The sequence below is a fragment of the Atta colombica genome, unplaced genomic scaffold (genome assembly GCF_001594045.1).
Source record: "Atta colombica isolate Treedump-2 unplaced genomic scaffold, Acol1.0 scaffold274, whole genome shotgun sequence".
NCBI classification, from domain to species: domain Eukaryota; kingdom Metazoa; phylum Arthropoda; class Insecta; order Hymenoptera; family Formicidae; genus Atta; species Atta colombica.
The window spans coordinates 202,347-224,386 of record NW_017259375.1 but is presented as its reverse complement, the minus strand read 5'-3'; the positions used below and the strand labels follow the sequence as shown (position 1 = coordinate 224,386).

At 37.8% G+C, this 22,040-nt stretch overlaps 1 protein-coding gene across 3 annotated transcripts in view; it reads right to left on the bottom strand.

The window, feature by feature from the left end:
* LOC108689687 (MKL/myocardin-like protein 2) overlaps positions 1–22,040 on the bottom strand; it is a 236,124-nt gene that overhangs the window by 78,616 nt on the left and 135,468 nt on the right. The window lies entirely within an intron of this gene.

Below are 22,040 nucleotides of genomic sequence, written 5' to 3'. Positions count from 1 at the left end.
ATCTTGGAATCCTATCTTAAATTGAAACTGGAATAATATTCTTACAAAAATCTAATACTAATTTAATATTGAAAGATAAGTAATTAATTACTTATTTTAAGTATTAAAAATAGTACAGTAGTTTTAATACTCCAAATAAGTAATTAATTACTGCAATAATAAATTGCCTAATATTAGATTTTTGTAAGGAAAATATCACAAATTAAATTAACAACTTAATGATATTGATGCTTAAGCAGTCTTGAAACAGTGTAAAGAATTTGCGAAAATAAATAAAAATAAATAATTTATTATTAAATTAAATACTTGTACAAATAGATAACAGCATAATAAATATGAATATAAAGAAAAAAAGTTACATATGTAGTAAAGCGAAGATGTCATCGTGGACAAGTCGCTTCTCGCGGGCAGGATTTAAAATGTGCAAAATGTTTCGAAGCCGCGGCGCGAAGGATCGCGGGTCGGGCCTTTAAGAGTCATTCCTGCCGCATAAGGGCTAATAATGCCCCATGAACACGATACGCCCAAAGGCGTATCAAAACCTTGCGGAATGTCGATCTCGTCGTTTCTTTCACGCATTCCGAGAGATTCCCTGCCTAATTTAAACGTTCATCGGTACCGAAGGATCACCCGGCAAGATGCTGAGGAAGTAAAGGAGCTGCAGTGTATCCTCGCGAGGACGCATGGAAAGAGACAAGAGAGAGAGAGAAAGAGAAGAAGCCCCTTCGTTACGGCGACATTCTACGGATGAGACGCGTGTCCTGCCTTCGTAATCGAAGGAGGATCGAAGAGAGCGAGAGATGAAAAACAAGGAGCGCTGCTCCCAAAGGACTTTCGAATACTCCGATCGGCGACGGAAACGCGATTTTTGCGACGCCGTTAGGGTGAACGCGCTTTCTAAAACGTAACCACGCTGACTGCCGTATCTGCACTTTACATAAACACTGCGAATCAAGTACCTACGTAACTTCGATTCCGTAACTCGATTTTCTGAGAAATTTCAATAAATTATTTATCAAATTTCAGAAAATGCAAAAGTATTTAAATATATCACGTGAAGAGAGAGTGCAAAGTCGAACAAATGTTTTACATTACTTGCTTGATTTTTCAATATATTTTTTAATGTAATTATTTCCATAAGTTTTCTGATATTCTCACATTATATCTCAATTTTTATTGCTGTTTTTGATGATTTACATTTATAAATAAAGATTAATAATATTCTATACATCCTAGATGAATACAAAAAGATTTTTTAAATTGTGGAATTTATATTAAACATAATATATATAAACAACATTTGTAACTTAATGATTTATAAGGGATGTTTTGGATATTTCATACAAATAATAAAGGATTAAATGCGAGAAATTCATCTGTAAATCGAATAATTTTGAAATCCGTGATATTTCAAATCGATAATTAAAATTTTTTTCTGTAATGACGAAGTCTTCGAATCTGCGCATTTGCCACGTAACGTCGAAGCACAAGGCCGGAGCAGAAAGGGATAAGAAATCGGATTGTACCCTCCGGCAGAGGGAAGGAGGATTTCACCTTAACCCAATAAATGATTAGTGTGCCGTACGGTGCCGGGAGAGCGGCATAAATGCTCAATCAGTATGCGTGCGCACCGGACAATCCGCTGTAAATCACGTGCCGTGAATCATTCGCCGACATAAATCTAGTCTCGGTCTCTGATCAATACGCTCCTAACCGGTCCGACACATTAGTTAATCGCGGTACTAGTCGTCGTTTACGGGACACATGGGACACGCGAGGTCCACCTCGCGTGACTTCTTCCCCCACAAAAAGTATCGACAATGTCGATGGCCTAATGTGTGCCGATTCGAAAGAACGACAAAACGATATATCATTGGTGAGACGTATGTCTCTCCGATCATTGATTACTCCGATATTGATTTATCAGATATCGTTGCGATTCAGAATAACTTGAGAATAACGACTATGAGTCCGTTGATAACAATTAATTATTGAATTTAAACTTACATCAGCCATGTGGAGTTTTGCACTTTCGTTAACAATCTCTTTGAGTTTCAGTATAGATTTTTATACTTTTCTGGATTATATAAAACTCTGAAAAAATTCTTGCGAAAGCTGTAACAATCAGTTTTTATTATCATATAAAAGTTGGATTGTATTTTAATTAGCTTTTATTGATTTAAATTTATCTAACACACTTCTGCAAATATGAGTATGGATTTTAAATTTATATTAATTACTATTATTATTAATATTAATTATTGATGTAATATTATGTTGAAATTAATTCTTCATATAATACACACACACATGTTAATATCAACATGATAAGAATTATATAGACACTGTATGATGTTTTTAAAATATAGAATTTACAATTAGAATATTGACTTTAAAGTCCAACTTGGACAGCAAAGACTTAACTGGAACAAGTTCTGATGATTCTGAGACTTTTCCTGATTTTTAAATAACAATGATTTAGAATAATTTTATATTTTACCATCTTATTTTCATAGTTTTAAACTTGAAAAATTGGCAAAAAAAAAAAAATAAAACTAATAACAAAAATTTTAATGGGTCTCAAGCTCAATGAAATGGTAATGATGAAAAATGATTGACACAATTCTGAATTCAGAGTACGAGCTCGTAAAATTTTCGAATAATTCGCGAAAATCTTCGAAATATTTAGTCGTGTGTTTTGACCTCGTCCTTTAAACAAAGCGAACATTGAAGGCTCTCGGCGCGACGAGAGTAGACTCGGTGGTGGAAAAGCAACGATCGAATTCGAGGGGAACCCCTTCGGGAGAATCCGCCGTAAGACATATTCCGCGAAAGATCCCGAATGCGAGATGCATTCTTCGTAAGCGGCGCGGCCACAGCAAAGCCGCGGCCATCGAAATTCGGGCAAATAAATCTCGCGCTTCCCTTCTCCCTTTTTCCTCTCCTCTCCGCGATCCGGCTGTAGGCGCACGTACGCACGCACGCACGCACGCACGAGCGGAGCGCGCGCGTGTATACACGTGTACGCGGATGCACGTAGAGACGCATACGCGAGAGAGCACGTGCGTGTTTGCTTCGCCCTTGCGTCTACCTCGAAGCTTCTGAGTCACTCGCTCGCTCGTCACAGGCTACCCGCTGCACTGGTAGCCGCGAAAAACTGCACGCTGCACTTCGGGAATGTCGTCGGCATGTACAGGGTGTTCCCCTTCGCCGCGCCCGTCTTGTCGATTCGCTCAACAAGAACGGTGCGGCGAGCTCGCGGGTTCGCTCGGGTCGGGTCGTCTCTCTCCCGTTGCCTCTTATCCTTTTTTTTTCTTTGTCGATCGCTTCGTGGAATCACTGATCTTCCTCTTGGCGATGACCGTGCGGTCATCCCGACTCGCGGAGACTTTGCGCGAAATATCGAAAATGTTATCATCTAGCACACTAATCAACGATATCTGTAGATATCTATAGATATCGTAGATTACTGTATTATTAATTAATTACAACTCGCGAATCTAGCGAGGCTATTTCGATTTTAAAATCGAAGATAAAATATCTAAAAATTAAAGGGCTTGCTGCAACAATAAGCTAATCCACAACGTAATCGAATATGTGATAGATACTGGTAGAAATGGATGAGTGACAGAATTCTCTATTTGTTCTAAATATTGTGCTAATTACTGTTATCGCTGTTATAACTTATCATGCAGTGATTTGTATTTTTTTTTTATCAATCGGTAATATAACTATCGGGGAGGCAAAGAAATATTACTCTTTTTATAATATTCCTTATTTATTTTATGCAATTTGTAATATCAAAATAAAAGATAGTTTTTATAGCATGTGCAAATAAATGTATTTTCTCTATTACTTTAACTTTAAAGCTTATTGTATCTATTTTTACAAAATGTGGATTAAAATCCACAAGCCCTTCAATTAAAAATCTAATATCTAATATCTTGATTTAATATTATAAGCTCAATACTAAATCGATTGCAAAATCTATTACAGACGTTTTGACGCATTTTGTAAATTAATTCTTGCACGAAGAGATTTTCTTAATCTTCTTTTGTAGCACACGCAAGTTAGCATACGCCAACTATGATAAATGTATGCGGAATCGTAGGAGGAGAATTGAATTTTCTTCTGCTTTATTGTATTCAAGTTAAATGTACGAGAGCACGATCAGGCAGAAGAAAGGATTCAGATGGAGGGCAGAGCACGAAGAAAACGGAGAGTTAAGCCCTTGGCAACGGGGGAGGAGAAGGTTCTCTTACAATAGCCGTAAGCTTTGCCGCTCATTAGAGGCGAGGTCGTGGGTCACGTGGAACCGCCGCTTTGTACTCAGTGTGTTCCTGTATATGTAAGTTACGTACAAACAATATTCACGCACAGAGATCCCTTTTCCCTAGATTGTACCCAGGATCGCTTCACCACGGATTACAGATATGGTCTCTGATCCCAGAAATCAACAATGTTTATCCTCCGCCGGTTTTCTTGCGGTCTCTATCGAAATTGTACAGGTATCTAAAAATTAGGTAGATACAAATCTGAAAATAATTTTGTTGGAAATCCATCCAAATCGTTATGCAGGAAATTTAAACATGATGAGCAATGCTACAAAAGTTTGAGCATTCTACATAATTATTTTGATAACCCAAAATTATTTTGATGATCCGAAACTATTTTCAGATCTGTATCTATAATCTAAAAAATATTGGTATGGATTTAACATTACGAGCTTTAAGCATCATTGATGTTGACATCAGGAATTTTAAATCCACATCATGTTAATATCAGCATCAATATAGTGAGAATTATACATAGAAATTGCATGATGTTAAATCCAATTTTTTAGAGTGTAACTTAATTTTTAGATACTTCAATTAAACTATTTTTCCTTGCATGCATCGTGTCCTTAGTTTATTCTTGATAAAAACATAGAAAATATCCTTTTAATCGTTTTTACAGCAAATAAATTGACGTAAAGATATAAATATAGCAGTCGCCATGCTGAAATTAATAATCGTAGAAGGAAAAAGGCCTAAAAAATGAATCTTGAAGAACGTCGACCGTGGACTACGGTGGAACTCAAATACAATTAGTCCTGAGATTTACCGTCGTCGCGTGAGTAAGGAACCGGTCTTCTCTCTCGGTCGGTCGCGCAAATATTACTGTAAAGACAATAATGATGCGTGAAACACAAATTAATCGTGGAATGCATCCCCCCGACATACCTTGCGACTCACGCGCGGTTTCAGTTATTTAACATCCCGCTGCCGTAAGTCGTAAAGTTTTAATTGGAGTCGAGAGGCGCGACGCGAGGGAGAAACAAGAAGGGTGGTACCAACGTCCGGGATCTCGAAGAATCACTCTAACGAGTATACTCCATGCACGTACTCAAGCGACTAATCAACGACATTGGCGAAGGCGGCGATTCCTCCCGACGGAATCCTTCCTGCCGAGGAAGACCCGAGAGAAGAGTCGAGAGAGTTGAGCGCCGCGCCGCGTTGTGCCTCGCGTCTACTACTACGGAGTGTCTCTTTGTTCTCGGGGCGTTCCACACGGCTCGCATTGAATCCGTACGATTATAAATTGCCCTGAGAAAGCGCGGTTGGCCAGTATGCACTCTCGGAGGCACGCGAGAGACAACGGATGCATGCATGCATGCATGCATGGGTCCACGACGCTCACACGCGTCCGCTCGCTCGTTCGCTCGCTCGCGCGAAACGCTACGAGGCGCGGGGAGACTTATTTACCGGAGGTACAGGGACCACTTAACCCGTAACCCCCAGCTTCGTATATCTTGTCGACAATGCGTACCGATGAATTCAATACTTCCCGGCGCTCCTCTCTTCCTTCTTCACTGACTCTCCGCCTAACTTCCTCAATAAAATTCATCTTGAAAAATATGGCGCAGCGCATCAGTGGTAGCTTTTAACGCACCCTTTTGCGTTGTGTTCTCTCCCGACTCTTCGCAAGATACATCATGAAGCCTTTTCTATTAAATGTATTGATACGTTAGCACGGAAAATGATGTATTTATGTTACAAATATATCAATCTATCACGTGAGTTAAGCGAATTATTATAATTATACATTTCATATTGAAAATAGTAATATAGATATTTATGGAGCTTAAAAAATAAATCTAATAAAATTAAAATATTTATGTATCTCCGCGCGGATGTTGGTGCGTCAATTATATATTTCTAACGCAAGATAAAATTCGTAAATAATTGGGATGTATTCACAAAACAGAAGTTAAGGTACAGGTAGTTTGTACTTGACTTTCGCAACTGGAGAAATCTTAAATCCAGAATCGAAATGTTTTAACTTCGCTTGGTGAGTATATTCCAATTGTTTGCAAATTACATCTATTCGCATTCAGAATATATGATTTATGCATCAACATTCGCGAAGGATGGCATAAGTATTTTACTTGTATCAAAATATATTCCATATGTTAATAAGTTTAATACTAATCAGTCAAGATTGTTAAATTGAAACAATTTTGATTTATTTATTATAAGTTACTTCTTCGATTTTACAAAATAATCTTTAAAAAGTAATTTTGAATATATAATAATAAATTTTTCAAAATTTGTGAATATATTTTAAGATTATTATCAAGAAAGTATTTCTTGTTAAAGATAATTTCGTTACTTAAAAGAAAGAATAATCACTTTTCTTAGCAACAGAATATTTTTTATATGAGAGCAATTTTCCAAATTCGTTTGATGATCCATGAAAAGTCGACGGCATCGACATACAAACTCGGCGTCTTCTTCTCCGTTCGGAGACTTATTTCTTCATCATCTCGCTATCTCAGTGATCGTGTGTAGGCGGGATGCGAGAGCGGAGATCGTTTTGATCGAGCGCATGTTCGATCGGCCGGATCGAATGTGCTACCGATCCCCGCCGTGCGGAACGGATCAACGATACCATTGAATCGCCGCGCGATTTCTCCTTGGCGATGGTAGCACGATGATGAATCGTGGGTGGACGCGAACGACCACGAGGTGATCGCACAAAAGAATGGTCGTCAAATCGGAAAGTTTTGTAGCGCACGCCGTTAGGATTTCGTATGACCGGCCGCATCGACGTCTCTCCGTTGTCGTCGTGGTGAAAGTCTCGCTCTCGGTCACACAGGATGATTGATATCACCAGCACAGCTTGCTCCGACTCCGAGCAACACACAAACCTCCCTTCACTTTGTCGCCGACACGAATTTCGTCCGGTTGGGGTTTATCGAGCGAATTTACCGAGATTGACCCATATATCGTTTTCCAGTTATTGCGAACAAATAGTTTGAGGGCATTAATTTTGAACGGACTATGACATTAATGAAGTCGTTATAAAAAAAATTAATACTCTCAATTTATCGAGGTTGACCCATGTAACTGGATCGTTACCATTTTGCAATGATTGCAGATATAAGTAATTTGAAAGCATTAATTCTAAATAAATTGCGATAATGATGATGCCTTTATGAAAATATTGATACTTAATTTAATGTACAGTCAACGCGATACACACTACAAATGCTTTAAAGCATTTCTTAATTGATCAATTTGTAAAATTCTTTCTTCCGATTGATCAATCAAATACTTCAAAGCATTTATAGCGAAACTTTGATCATAGCCTTAGCGCGAAAAAGAAAGATACACACTAGAAAAAATGTTAAATTAATTAAAATTTCTAATTGAAAATGGACGAATAAGAATTATTTTGTTACCTACTACAATTCTAGTGATAACCGTAATTCTGATAGATATTTTGTATAATTAAAACCTTCTAGTTCGTTCATTTTCAACCAGACATTTTTCTCAGTGCAGAGTATCTCAATGATCTCGCGCGTAACGATGTTGGACCACATTTCTGAGATCAGATTAATATCAGCGGATTCCAGAGCTTCGGTACATGAAAAAAATTTTTTTAAATACGTACGTCGATTTTTCTCCGGATTTTGGAAAGATATCTCCGATAAGATAGAAATCTCTGATAGAAGAGAATCTGTCGATCTCCAGTGGAATACTAGTCGAAAGGTGATCATGATTATACATTAATAAAAGAGATTATGTACACATTATTTGTTATATTATATATTGATAAAAAAAAAAATGTATACATAAGAAAGCAGTTATGCAAACTGGGAAAAACATATTGTCATATCACAGCTGATTCTTTACGTCAGTTCTTACATCATTTTCTCGCTCACTAGTTTTCTCTGAATGGTAAAGATTGCGTGTCGTGACTGTCTACAGGTATTATCAAAACACTCAATTGAAATGCGTCTCGCACTAGTTACGAATGAAATTTGCATGCTCCATTGAAAATTTTCTTGTCGGCGCCCTTCGTATCCGCGTATCTATAATCGGTCAGCCAATGTCCTGCACTTGGCTCGCCACGAGTAGATCCATAGTCGAGAATGACATCATCGACAATCTCTGGCGTACACCTAGCACGCGTGACCGGTGAGCGAAGGCGTATCAGCTGTGTCGTATCTTATTTCCGTCTTATTCCCTTATGCCGCATCGCGAGTTCTCGCTGTCGGATCGGAGGTTGGCGAGAGGGACGGACTTTCTCGTCGTGAGGGTTGGAGGAGAGAGAAAGAAAGAGAAAGAATGTGTGTGTGTGTGTGTGTGTGTGTGTGTGTGTGTGTGTGTGTGTGTGTGTGTGTGTGTGTGTGTGAGAGACGAGGAAAAGAGGGAAAAAAGATACTTGTCTGGCGAGTGCCGTTCCCGTGTGAGTAGGAAAAGGACAGAAAGAGCTGTCGCGCGCCGCCATGTGTAGGTCGCGTGTCGGCAAAGCGAGCTTGGATAGTTATGCCTCGGCATAACTATCCAAGCGTGAGATGACGAACATCTTGCAGTGATTCGTTAATAAGCCGATACCAATGATGTACCTTTCGATTTATCCTCGTGACATTCTCACCATATCTCCGGGTACGTCTGAGAAAAATGGTAAACGATAAACGCGATTGATCGAGACTGAATAATATGAGAATGTTTAAATAGATAAGATGGAGAAAGAAGCGTAAACTTGATTAATAGGAAGGGATGGGCAAACCTTTCTGCTTTAAATTTTGATTATTTCTATTTTCATGAATATGCGTGAGAAAGAATGATTTTTTTTGTTGAAATATTTAAAAATTTTATAGATACAGATCTGAAAATAATTTGGTTGAACTCTTAAAATAATTATGTAGGATATTCAAATTGATTACTCAAATATCTAAGCTTTTTGCAGCATTGCTCATCATACTTGAGTTTCCAACACAATAATTATTTTGATGGTCCAATAAAATTATTTTGAGAGCTGTATCTCTACTTAAATTTTTAAATACTTCAGCAAAATGAGTTGTGTTTTATTATCGTGTTATATCAATTACATATAGAGATATAATCTAATTAACTAAATACATATTTTGTAATGGTGCTTCCTTTACATTGTCACTTATCCTCAAGGTTCCCACGAGTCTTTCTCATTTAACAAATTATAATGCATCCTGTAAAGAAGATACAAGGCATTGTAGAGGCACGTAAATTGAGAATTGGTATAATAAACGCATTCATTACATTTATTGTATCTATTACTACAGTGAAAAAAAAGATTGGCTGCTGCAGCAAATTAGATGATAAAATATGGCACAGCATGTTTAATTGATTGCAGCAGCCAATTTTTTTGATTGTGCCTTTTGAAATCCTATACTGGACATTGCGGATAAGTTAACGCAATTAAAAGTTGGCTGCTGCAACCAATTAAAAATGCTATGCCATATTCTAATTTGCTACAGCAGCCAATCCTTTTTTTCAATGTATGTGAACTTGCGGCTAGTATTCCAATTCTGTAACTGTTAATGGCAGTGTTAGTATTGTTATATTGCCATCGTGCAGATATTATGATAAAAAAGCTGTGCAACGGCAATATAACGATACCGGCATTGTCGTTAAGAATTACAGAAACAGGGTACAGGATATACTTACATTGTACTTAGTTTCATGAGTGCGGCGACAGCGGTGGAGACCCACGCGCTCGCGAGAGGTGACAAACAGTTTAAACGGCGCCTCGATAGCGATCTCGTTTTGGCTTATTCCGCCGTTTTGCTCTCCTCTCGCCAGCTATACAAGACACGACGGTGCACGCGCGCTCGTACACAACTCGAAACCTTGTACAACATTCTCGTTACGCACTGCCCCTCCGTCTTCAATTGCACGTTGCAAATGATAAATGGCAGGATGCGCGCCAAAGTAGTAAAAGCCAGCATGGTGAGCGAAATAATTTGCTACCAGGCTTGCCGCTCGCGCGTCCTTTTCATTAAAACTTCCGAAACGCCGCCAATAATCTCGCGGCTATTATTCCGTGTATTTACGGTAATTGAGCGGTGGAGAAATCGCAACAAGAGTGAAACTGGCAGGGAGATGGAGAGAGAAAGAGAAATGGAAAGAAAGAGGAAGAAGAGAGCACTTGGAACGAAGAGCGCTCAATGACGAAGAACTTATCGACGATTGACTAATAACTCGTTATCGGACCGGACCGACGGCCTTTTGCCCGTCTCCTCAGATAATTCTGGATTTATGCCGATGGATCTCACCGACCACGATGGAGTTTCACGTAATTGGCGTAATTCCGGATAAGACGAGTCAAATCGACACTAATAACACTAATGACTTGTATGACAAGCAAAACATTACGCACTCCTATGTACGTTTTTCTCGATGACATTTAAATTTCCTGTAAATATTTAAATATCATGCCAAAAGATGCTTTACGGAAACAACGATATCTAAAGTGTCTAAAAATTTAGCTAGATGCAGATTTGAAAATAATTTTGTTGGGCCATCAAAATAATTATGTAGCTTTAAACAGTGTTGTTTGCAAAAAGTTGATATTTTAGCAATTAATTTGAGTGTCCTCTATATATTTTAATGGTCCAACTAAATTATTTTCAGATCTATATCCAGATACATTTTTAAATACTTTTTTTAAATACAGCAAGATTGTTTTTTCTCAGAATATAGAGTTCGAGAATGTAGAGTTTATGTTTTATCTCTGCCGGAAAGTATCAAAGCCAATTCTATCGCGATTCATACTCGTACACCCGGTAGATGCGCATTAAGCCGATGTACGATGGGTCTTACGGGGGTGGCGTGCGTGCTGTTGACCTGGCGTGAACCGGTTCGGGTCACTCCTTTTTTCTCCCTTCATCGAAACTTTTTTTTTCACTCGCCCTTTCACTCCTCTCTTCCCCTGGCGGATCTCGGCGATTATAGCCAGGTGTGACGTCACGCGAGGAGGCGTGATAGACTGTACGCGCGTATGTGTGGGCCCACGCGTGCCCCAGGTGTGTACCTGCTACGAAAGCTATCAAATCTTTTTCTAGAATTCGCGCAAAGAATCAAAAGTCTCATTCCGTCACGTCTAATGATACCCCGACGCAAGATTTATATTACGCGGCACATAATAACGCCTTCCGCTTTCAAGCATCGCGTATCATAAATTCTTAATTAAATTCCCACTAGTTAGCGAAGAAAGACATCACGGCCGCACCGTCATATTTTCTCTCGTGGAGATAATTACCCTCCTCAGCTAACGATGGGTCCACTTAATTATAAGCTTCTTAATTATAAATCTCCTTGTTAAAACTGTCAAACAATTAAATTTTATGTTACACCTTGGATTATTTTTATTAAAATATACTTAGAATGCATTCTTCTTTATATCGTTTTGGTTTCTTGAAATTATTTAATGCTATTTCATGAACATGAATTAAATGGATCTCACAGATCCAGCATCAGTAACTGTGTTACAGATTTTGGCGTCAACTCCGGAGGATTAAAGGGAGAAATAAAAGCAAAGGCGAGTGAGAAAAAGTCCCATCGAGCAGTTCATACAAGAGATTGTCTCACTGGCGGGTAAGAAACCCGCCCAATAATCGATATTGGCACGAGTCTGAGAATCGGCCGATCGGTCGATGGTGGCGATATAAAATTGTTAATTTTATATCCTCGTGGATTCCGCGGCGCTGTGCCGCGCGATGTGTACATAAGAACTGTCTAATTAATAATTCCGCTGCTTTCGTCGTTAAAATCGTGCGGCGCGATCCTTTCTTCTCTGTTCTTCCACGAAGAACAGTCGTTCTCGGGATATTCGCCCCGGATTTGATACGGCGGATCGACAACGAGACAGAAAAGAGCGATGGAATCGATCTCGATGCATGCGCATAGAGTGTGAAAGAAGGATCGATATGCGCGGCGCATTTCAATTTCCACGAAAGAATAAAAAATAAAACACGTTGCATAATGTTTAGGAAATAATAGAGATCAGGCCACAAGAAGTCAATAGAGTGAATTAACATATAAACGTTTTTTGGAAGATTTAATATTACAAAATCTTTCATAGTTCTTCTAAAGACTAATTTACAATGTGCTCTTTATTTTCTGTTTCTCGCTTTTTACCTCTTCTTATCTTTTTGCTTGTTATTCTGCTTCTTCGTTTTCTTTCATCCGAGATAAAAGTTGATGAATTCCGGAAGGAAATACACGTAACAAGAAACACGGTGGTTGATAAAATGCGAGGGGAAAAAAGTGAGAGATAAAAAGTAATAGGAAGCAAAGAGTAAATTGTAGATTAACTCTCCGCTGGCAATTGAGATCTTTAAAGGCACCATATTTTGATTGTAAATTTTAATAGAAAATATTTTGATTGTAAATTTTAATAGAAAAATTTAAACATATAAAAAAAAAGTGAAATATAATCCGATTTCTATGACAGTACAAACTCGTTAAAGTTTCGACAAGTGTACTAAAATCTTTTTAGATCATATAATTCGGAAAAATACAAAATTTGCTATTTCTTCGAAAATTTCTTAATTGCTGACTTAAAATTCATATTGTTGACATGAAAGATTAAATCTCTACCATTCAAAAGAATTTATGTCTAGTATAAATATGGTATTTAAATTTATAATAAAATAAAATAAACTGACTCTGGTTACATCGTGTAGATTAAATTGATAAAATGCGTGCATTAGGTAAGTAACAATAAGTTTCCAGTAAATGATTGGAGTGAACCAGCGTAAGTCGTGCTCAAAAAACGTAGATTTGGGCATATCAAGAAGCGGGTCTCCGTCCTGCGAGGCAGGCTCGCAACTTACGGCTACATTAATTACCTCGTAAGTTACACCCACGAAACTCGCGGGAATCTCTGACAATCCCCACGGGTGGTTCCCCTCTGGTTAAATCGCCGTACAATTAAGCGCCTCTTTTTAGGAACCGGACAAACGGGAATGACTTAAGACCGACGTAACGTTTACGAATAAGAATAACGAGTGCCCCTTTTATAAAAAGCGTCGCGTAACCAGCCTGGCTTTTCATAGCTATCGTAAACAAGCTTTAAGGCAGTGATTAATATCGCATTGTGTTCTATTCGTTTCCGCTTACTGATCACGCAATGTATGTTAATATCTTCTTACGAATGTCTACGAGAAAGAGACATTTGTGAAACCGACAGTTGTGGCGAAAGATATGTCTAAAAGGAACTCTCTTCATTGTGCATATTGTAATATCTCAGGATAACTATTTATCTAATAAGTATTACAATCTCTTTTCCGAATTGTTTAGTGTAAAAGAAAGTTTTTTATGTTTATGAAATGTTTTTTGAAAATTCATAAAAAGCAATGTAAAGAAATTTTCTACATTTTTATTTACAAACTTAAAGCGGATCCTGGACAATCAATATTAATGTTATTGATTGTTTGGAGGGTTTGGAGGCTGTCTATGTGTTCAAAAATAGATTTGGCTATCAGTAAAAAAAGTAAAGTTGGTAGCATTAAAAATTACTGATATCGCGTTTCGTATTTCCCAGTCTGAACAGACTGTGAAAAAGTAATTTTAGTCAACTCCAGAATGCAGAGCAAACTGTACAAAACATCGTGGTATTCTACAATTACTCCACTTTTTCCATAACTGTTTCCTTTCCTCTATTCATGCAAAAAAATATTTTGCTGCTCCAGTTAGAATTATAGCTGTTTTTTGTATAGAAAATTATATATCATACGCATAGAATTTATAGCACAAATCTAAATTCTATCTCTGCTACCTATGATTAGATGCAATATCGCAGTACTAGAAATTTATCTATTCCAGCTATTTTTTTCGTACTTTAGATAATTTTCTGTAATTGCAAGATCATTTTTTTGAGTGTTATTAATATAAATATTAAGTAATAGTTTATATTTTAATAATACATTATTTATTTATTACAGAATGTAATTTGAAATCTCCAGAACAGTTGATTTATTGATAAAGAATGCGAAACGTAATACGAGTAATTTTCAATGTTGTTGACTTCTTTTACTGACAATAAGCAGATCTATTTTCAGACAGTATATATTAAACGTTTATTTTGAATTGTCTAGAGGAAGCATCAATAATATTGTACAAAATAATTATACAATATTAATCGCCTAGGAGCCTGTTCAATGTTGTTATAAACGATATGTGTATATGTCTGCGATGGCGTAATTGTTTGTGGAACGCGGGAAACAAGGAAAAAAATGAGAAGCTCTTGGCACGAGCTAGCCGTGAAATTGTGCATTTGATTCCAGACCGCGGTGTTTTCAGAATCCACGAAGAAGACGGACGTCTCAATCGCTGTTGTAGAGCGTCCGCGGTGGTCGACAATGGCGGCCAATCGCATATATATCTACAGTGAGTTGGTGTTCACGCCTGCTAATCACCCAAGAGTTCAGGCCTCGTACGAGGGTGATTAATGGATCGGGACCAAGTCCCAGGTACTGCGGGACAAAGTTACGAGCGAACCTACCGCAGCCCTATATCAATCCTGATTTCCTGACGCTGCTTTCACAAAGGAGCTCTTCTTCTTCTTCTTTTCCTCCCCTCCTCCTTCTCCTCCTCCTCCTTCCTTATGTCGGATTCCCCCCGTGGTACAATACAATGAACCTTGAGGCATGCATCACCCTGTCTCGATTATTCGCTCGCCGGCATCCAACCAAATTATATTAAAATCACTACATAGCCAGGGAATCGGCACTTTTTATCGCGGAAGAAAACAAGAGATAGCTAGATATATCTTTCGAGAATTTTAAGACATTCGCCAAAACACGATTGCCGAGCTTGTTTTTATATTAAAATAAAGGAAAGGATTAATTCTATTGAAATACAAAATATTCTTTTTTCTTTTTTTTTTAATATACGTTTTTTAAATCTGCAATGTTTTACAGTTACCTTAATTGAAATATCTTGTTAACCGTGATCCCGAGCGTAAAAGGATGTTCGCGAATATTTCAAGCAGGTAATCGCATTATCCGCCTTGCGGCACCCGAAGCGCGCATTATCTGTGTGTCGAGTAATTTTACAGGGAATTCTAAGGATACCGATGCAGCGGTGAAAGATCCGGGAATTCGAGCGATCCCTACCTGAAATTTCTACGGTACGTTAGAAACGCGAGGTGGATCGCGTCGGAAGAATTTTTCGTGCACGCGCGCGTGCCTCGAGCGCGGGCGCGCGTGGACGGTGTTCTTATTCGAGGAGAAAACGCTATTGAGCAAAGAGAGAAACGTAGTCGGGAGAGAAATCTCATTGAGAGAAAGAGAGGTTCTTCATTAGCATCGATCGGCGATCGTGCGGCGTGGGAGAGATTGTTTATCTTGTTGCGCGCCGAGGATATTCCGATGGAGCACCGCGCGATATTCCTGAATCTCAACGCGAGTTTACCGCCGTCGTAACTTGCCGAGGTTTAGGTATCGTCCGAGGTCTCCATCGCGCCACAACAACTATCGCCATCATCCATCGAGAGACTTTTTTTTTCATCCGTACCGCTCCGACGTCCAGGTCTCCTTATCTCGTTTCACGCTCGCGTCGACGGTATGCCCATGGTCGCGGCTCACCCGTGGTACGGGTAACGACCGTATGAATGTTTTGTGGTAGTAATATTAAGTCGTCAGGAGACACCCACGCGGCCGATGGAGGGAGCCGGAAGGGGCTGCAAGGATGACGAGGTACAGCGGGCGTAGGAGACTCGCGCGCGCTCGCGCCTCGTGGAAAATGTGTGTACGCCCGATAAATCTTCTTTCGCACGACGTATAATTAACTCTCCGGCTTGCTTTCCCTTCCTTCGCGCGTTCTCTCTCACTTTCGGACGTTCCCGCCGTTCTTTTTTTATCCGTCTCGCGCGTTTTCGAAAGATTCGCGCCGCAGCAAAAGGACCCCGAGAAACGCGGTCAGGAAGAGATGGAAGGCCTCCTCCTGTCGGAGGAAAAAAAACTTATTATCGAGTTTTTTGCAGAGAGAAAATTAAATGGACGTACAGTGAGGCTCCGCTAACAAAGTGTAATTTATTCAGTTTAAAGAAGAATGAAAGTGATAAAGGCGAATTAATATTCAATAATTAATAAAATAATACATACAGCCTTGGCTTTTATAAGTACAAAGCGCCCTCAATTTCTTGGAAAAGACGATAATAAAAGGAGAATCAAAGGAGAATCAAAAAAGATTAAAATTGTTACAAAAATAATTATCGTTTTTTTTTAATAAAACTGTTCTTTATATTCTTATAAACTGTTCTTTTAATTTATTATAACTGTTCGTCAATTATAGGAATGCTTATGTCAAAAATGTATACCTTCTATAAACATTGACAAAAAAATGACTGCAATTATTATAATTTAATTATAATTTATGATCATTTTCGCGATGCCAATTATATATTTTTTAGTAAAACTACAAATATAATTATTATTATTAATATACAGTACTATATAATAACATAAAAATAAATCATAAATATTATATAATAATTTTACCTTATATTATTTTATCACAACATTATATAGATTATAATCACAAATCACCAAATACTTTTCAGTTGAAATTGAAATGATTTCGAAATGTTTTTTAAATAAAATTAGACTTAATCACCTTTCTCCTTATACATTCAACGAAGTTATTACACTTTACAAGCCAATTTCTTGAAAAGATCAAATTTATGATGCAAGCGACGAATTGGAATGAGGAATAACTTAATCCGATATATCGGCCGATCTAAACAGTCGGAGGCCCCACGGCCTCCGAGAAACATAAGCACCAATGTCTACCCTCGTTGGTATGCTGGACGCGCCGATTGAGCTGTCAAGTTCTAGATTACTTTTGTCATAAGCCATAACCGTTTCTCGTCTTAATCTATGATCGGCCGTGCTCGAAGTACGACGACATAGAGTGCGGTTACGTTTATCTGACACTCGGCACTTGTCTCGTGAATGGGGTTCACACGAGACTCTAGATTGATCGTTTCGCTCATTTAAACGTGTATCATAGAGACACCGCGGCGTCATATTAATTTTCCTAACAAAATAAATATTCTATAATCTATCTCCCTCGTTAATCTAAATATACGTACGTAATGCCTTAACGCGGTTTTTAATGCTTCGATACGGCGCATATGAATTAAGCAAGTAGATTGAGCCTTGCCGCGACCTTGATGGAAAGTTTGCGCAAGTCTTTAGAGAGAATATTCTTGTCGCATCGAGAAAAACCCATTTTTAAAAATTGGAATAACAAATTCTAATGAGTTAAGCATCAAGATAATTCGAAGGATAAATCGCTAAGGGCATTGCGGTGTATAGATTTGGAACATTACTGGAGCTTTACTTAAGAGAATAATGTATTATAAGCAGTACGAGGTTATGGATTACTAGGGTATTAATAGGTATTACCAGAGCATTAATGGGCATTAATAGGATATTAATGGGCTTTATTAGAGAATCAGTGAGCATAAAAATTGGGCATTACTTAGGCATTACTTGGGCATTACTAGGTATTAGTGCTAGGTATTAGTGTACACAATTTTAGTCAACGGTTTATCTCTCGAGATAATCGTAAGAAATCAATTTAAAAATTTATTTATTTAAGAATATTAAGAATATTAAAACTAAGAATATTAAATTAAATATCAATAAAGCTCCATTTTAAAGAGTGAATTCACTTAATTAATCTTTAGAAAGAAAACTATTTTTTATCTATATTTGAACGACGCTCGTGCGTTGACTTTTAACCTACTCGCGAGTTGAAGATTAATTTTTTGAACATCTACCTGTCCATTCTATTCGACGCGCAAACAAATCATATTAAATTACAAAATGTCAAGTGTCAGTCAGATGAATTGTTGACGTCGCGTCGTGTCAAGAGCAATGGATAGTGCGGTTTGATAACCGATGAGTGAAAGAAATAGTCGCAATAGTCAATACCACGCTACAAGTACGCCGCATTATAATAGTAACATCGACGTTCAAATGTGTCGTTCGTCTTGATAGAAATTAACCGCGCAATCTTAGACTTTATTATACCGATCGCGTCGATTGGGGTCTCAATTTAAATTGCCACAGTCGCCCTTTAGATCCCGCAGGATCGCAGCGCGTGTCTTAATCATCACCGTGACACTATTGTACTTGCAAACCCGCTTGCACTTCCGCAGATAGCTATTAATCGCCAACGATGATTAATGATTTGGTGGCGTGAACTCGATTTTCGACGCCAACGACTCAATACATGATCGATATGAGTAGGTATAGTTCATCGCCGAAGGAAAACGATTAAAAAAAAGATGCTCGACGAAAAAAGGAACGTTATTCATTAGCAACTGATTGCATCTAAAGTACCAATATCACAAGAGAGTAAAACTATTCATAGAACTTTTCATGAGCGTACCCAGAATTCCAGTCGGGGGAGAGGGGCGAAAATTTATCTCCACATAAAACTAATTAACCTTTAGAGAACGGGAGTCTATTTTTAAAATTTAAAATTTTTTCTTAAGATTTGTTATAATTCATTATTTTATTGTATTCCTTGTCTCAAAATATGACACTGTTTCAACGGCAAAGTGGCTTTCTCATCTTGTAAAGATCAAAATACTTAAATATTGTAATACTTGTATTAAGTAACTTGTAATATTAACACCTTTACCTTATAAGAGTATAATTTGATGCCTCATCCATACAAACTGGGGCACTACAATCCGTCTGATTTTTTCACCTATTTAAAATGGTTAAAAAAAATCTCTAAAAATTATTTAACATACTTTCAACTTTCTAGAATAAATATTGGAACTTCATTTTGGAAAATAAAATCTAGTATAATTTATAATTACCGAAAGACTTAAAGAAACTTGCACGAACAGAAATCGCTCAAGTCACTAACCCGTCTTGTAGGGTTAAAATACTTATATATTAGACCAGTTTTCGGGAATCTAAGGTCGATATTCATAGTCAGATTTTATATTCAAGATTATCCTAAGCACAGTTTTAAGAAGTCACAAACCAATCAGAGGACCGTATTAGTGTCTTAAGACATTATTTAAGACAGTTTTGAAATAAATACGGATTATGAATATCGCCCTAAATTTTTTAAATACTTAATATTAAGTACAATAAGAAAACAAAATTTTCTTATTGTACTTAATATTAATTAGAAATAATGTGTGCTACATTGGCTAATAAACATTTAACTCTTCGTCGTATACGGAGAGAATTTTCTTTTAAAATTTATCCTGAAAGTATGATAGTTGTGGTATAATACAATATTTTACAGATTTTTACCATGCACTTCAATAAAATTGATTGAACTTATTTTATACTTTATTGTTATAGTTGTTATAGTTTTATTAATGAATGAGAGAGATTTACATTAAAATTCTTCGAAATACAATATTGTCCCACGACTCATACTTTCAAGTTAAATTCTAAAAAAAAATTCTCTTCATGTAGAAATAATTTTCATAATTTGACTGTTTCTTCTCCCCCAAGGGGAGAAGAGTAACGATCTTTTTTTTCCCCTTGCTTATGAGATTTTTCCTGATTTCGTAATATATTACAAGATAAAACAATCAAGAAAATAATTACAATCTGTACTCCTTATATTCCGCGTGTAGTTTATTTCCTCTACGCGAAATAATTCTCCCAACGAAGAGTTATTCGCTATAAAATATCTCGCGGGATAACTTGACCCATGAAAAAACTGAAGAATTAAGCATCGGTCGACGTGCAACTGCGCGGAACGACGCCAAGACGATCATTACCAAAGAGAATTGATTCGCTCGCCGCGTGGAAGAAATGAAGTTATAGCTCCGGAGATTCTTCCGAGTCGTAAAACATGTTACTCACGGGACGATCGATGAAAATCAAATGCAGGTATTGCGAGAGACAGAGGCCAGACACCGCGGCTGCAATCGCCGCCGTTTATACGAGAACACATCGAATGACATTCCGGACATCTCGCATAAATCCGTGGAAACGCGTGCGACGTATCTCGCCCACGTTATGCCTATAATCGAAACGACCAATCGGCGCGATTAGTCTCTGGAGGCCATCTTGTGGAAACGAAAAGTGCGCGAGAAGAAAAAAAAACCGTGGAAAAAAAGAAGAGGAAAAAAGAGAAGGGGGAGCGCAAACGGATTCCACTTTCCAGCGATCGATCGACCGCCCACGGCACCCTCCTTCATCTCGTCGTAATCATCGATAAACTGTAGCACCGCGTCATTAGTCGAGCATTCCGGAGCTGAATATTAATGCGAACACAAGCGATTTCGTATGTAATCCGGCTGTGTCGGCTGCGTAGATCCGCTTCGAATTAATCACCGTATTATATCAAAGTGCGCAACACGGATGTGTTTCCTACGCGATTACAGTTCATATATTTAGGTATCAAGTGTATTTTAACGAAGCGAAATAGATCGACAAGGTTTTACTGTTATAATTCATAGAAATTATTAGAGATTTTAATTAAAAGAAAGTGACTTCAAATTGGGACAAATTTGCCATAAAAATATGACTAAAATTCTTGAATATCTTACAAATATACATATTTAACATTTAACAAGTTTGATTTTACAGAAATAAATGAGATTAATAGAGTATATGAAGAAATGAGTATAAAAAAGGTAAAAAAATTACATCTCGTTAGCAATTCGTTAGAACAAGCAATAATTCTTTCTCTTTCGACATCTCAAAAGAAGCTTCTAGTCTTTGGATAAACGAGCGGATAAGCAACAGCTGTGAGTTATTTTAAGAACAATACCTGAGATACCTCACGTTGCAATGTAACTACTTGAAGAATAAACATACATTTACTCAATATGTTAGAAAATAATAGAGAGAAAATAATTTAAACCGACTTATTTTGGAGGGATACATTACGCTTATCTTACATCATGAAATGTATAAAATTCTCTGTGATTAAGTATGTAAAAAAAGGAAAAAATAAAATAATCAACATCGATTTATCTGTCAGGTACATGATGTAACGAGTTTCACGAAAAGCATTCCGTCGCGCATGCCGACGCGTTTGGATCAACAGAGCCGACGAAGTGTCCTCTTTATAATTTACGCGAAGCGGATGGGGGAGTTGCACGTCGAGAATCCGTAGTAAATTCGAAAAGGTCATTTTCGCGCCCGAGCCGTCGAACGGTGGCAAATTACCGTCGAACGATTTCACGGCGGCGGCCGCTTAAATGTCGGTCGCCGACTGACAGCCTAACGATCACGTGGCCGAATTGATGACTACCGTTACCTTAATCACAGGTCGGCAGTCCCGGCTAACAAGTTAAGGATCGGGCCCGCGTATAGTCACGCGTTGCAACTACACGGGCCATCGATCAGAAGTGCCCGGGACGTTCTCGGCGTTCTCGCGACTGCGGCTGCTGTCATGCCGATTCCTGTGTGTATCTGACGCTCTGCAAATCTCGCACAGCCAAAATATCCAACAACAAAATAATCCACATCAAGAAAATGTTCTGGTTTAACAAAAAGTCTCAATCAGAATGACATTTAGCTAAGGCTAAACAAAATTTCTGTAATCATTTTCTAGTTGTGATCTCTTTTGTTCTGTTTGACCTCTTTTGTTCTGTTTGACCTCTCCAAAATACCATTCCGGTTGGACCTTTTTGTTAGTTTAAAACATTTTTCTCTATATAGATATTAAAAGCAAGAATTTTTCTAGATTCTGAATTAAGAATCTATTTTTTTTGTAATTAGCTATTTA